Below are 2105 nucleotides of genomic sequence, written 5' to 3' on the forward strand. Positions count from 1 at the left end.
CGCCCGAGGCCCCTCCCCACAGCCAGCCCCGCCCCTGATCGCCCAACCCCCACCCTGATCTGGGCAGGCTGACCCAACCCTACCTGTACACAAATTCGTGCACCGGGCCTCTATTTTCTAATAATGTTGCTTTTCTAGTTCCCAAAGCTATGTAAAATGAATGACATTCAGAATGATATGCAGAGTGAAAAATATTCAGTCATTTTTCTTCTGACAGTGGCAAGACTTTTCTAATGCTCTCCCTGGTACTAGTTTTCTATAAATATCGAGTAATTTGCTCAAAGCTATTATATAAGCTTTTCTGAAAAGTCTTCCAGAACCTTCCTGGCACCGGGCATAGAGTTTCAGTTTTTGTTCCAATCCCTTGAAAGAAACTGAAATTGGGGTGGTATTGCCATACTCATTTGTGAAATACTGGTTAACATCATTATTTACAAATATTTATTTATATTCTTCTGCCAAGCCTGTCTACTATTTAAGAAACCTATTTTTCTAGCACACATCTAATGCTTTTTGCATGGGATTGTGTATTCTCTGAGCTCTTTTTTGTATGTGAGCTAAAAGATACATAACATAAAATTTACCATCTCAACCATTTTTAAATATATAGTTCAAGTGGCATTAAGTATATCCATATTGTTGTGCAACCACCATCCATCTCCAGAACTCTTTTCATCTTGTAAACTTTAAAATGTATGCCCATGAGACAATAACTCCCTATTTTCCCCTCCCCATCCTCTGGCAGCCACCATTCTACTTTCTGGCTGTGAATTTGACTACTCTAAGTGCCTCATATGAATGGAATCATATAGTGTTTGTCCTTTAGTGACTAGCTTATTTCACTTAGCATAATTTCAAGGTTCATGCATCTTGTAACAAGTGTTAGAATTTCCTTCCTTTTTAAGGCTGAATAAGATTCCATGCAAGTGTCAGAATTTCCTTCCTTTTTAAGATTCCATTATCAGCAGTTCTCAAACTGTGGGTCGTGACCCCTTTGGGGGTTGAATCAGCGGTTCTACAACCTGTGGGTCGCAACCCCTTTGGGGGTTGAACGACCCTTTCACAGGGGTCGCCTAAGACCATCGGAAAACACATATATAATTACAAATTGTTTTTGTGATTAATCACTATGCTTTAATTATGTTCAATTTGTAACAATGAAATTGGGGGTCACCACAACATGAGGAACTGTATTAAAGGGTCTCGGCATTGGGAAGGTTGAGAACCACTGCATTAGATGGACATGCCATATTTTGTTTATGCATTCATCTATGAACCTTCAGGTTGCTTTCACCTTCTGGCTATTATGAATATTGCTGCTATGAACATGGATGTACAATATCTCTTCAAGCTCCTGCTTTTAATTCTTTGAGTGTATACCTAGAATTGGAATTGCTGGGTTTATGGTAATTTTGTTTTAAATTTTTTAAGGAGCTGCCCTATTGTTTTCTACAGTGGCTCCACAATTTTACATTCCCACCAGCAATGCCCAAGAGTTCCAATTTCTCCTTGCAAACACTTGTTATTTAGTTGTTGTTTTTTTATAGTAGCCACCTTAATGGGCATGAGATGGTCTTTTCTGAATTCTTGCAGACTCACGTTACCTTTCCTGCCATTTTGAAAGCATACGCTTTAATTTTAATAGTGTTCATTTCTGCTAAGGGGCGGTCCTTGGCAGTGGGAAGGCCGGTGTGGAACAAGTCTGGGTTCTGACACAGCTACATCACTGGGAAACCCTAAGCAGGCAAGAACTTTCTCCAAGCATCGGATTCCTTATCCTCCGGAGGGGGAGTCAGCATGACAATCCGCCATGCTCCAACCCCTTAGCTGAAATAGGCCTGGATATGTTTTAGGTGGAGCTTCTTTTACACATGAGTTGCTGAATCTGATTTCTAATTCATTTAAAAACAAACAAACCAAAAAAAAACAAAACCAAACTCATTTTGCTGCCCCTGGAGTGGGGCACACGCCCTGGAAATCGGCTTCTTGCGCTAACTGGCCCAGGCATGGGGGTGCTGTTCTTCGAGCCTGAAAGAACCACCGAGATGTGAGGCCTCCGGCGTCCTAGAGAGGCCGCCTCGCCGGGCGCACGCGGGCGCACTTCC

This window comes from Myotis brandtii, unplaced genomic scaffold, assembly GCF_000412655.1.
Source record: "Myotis brandtii unplaced genomic scaffold, ASM41265v1 scaffold2720, whole genome shotgun sequence".
NCBI lineage: Eukaryota > Metazoa > Chordata > Mammalia > Chiroptera > Vespertilionidae > Myotis > Myotis brandtii.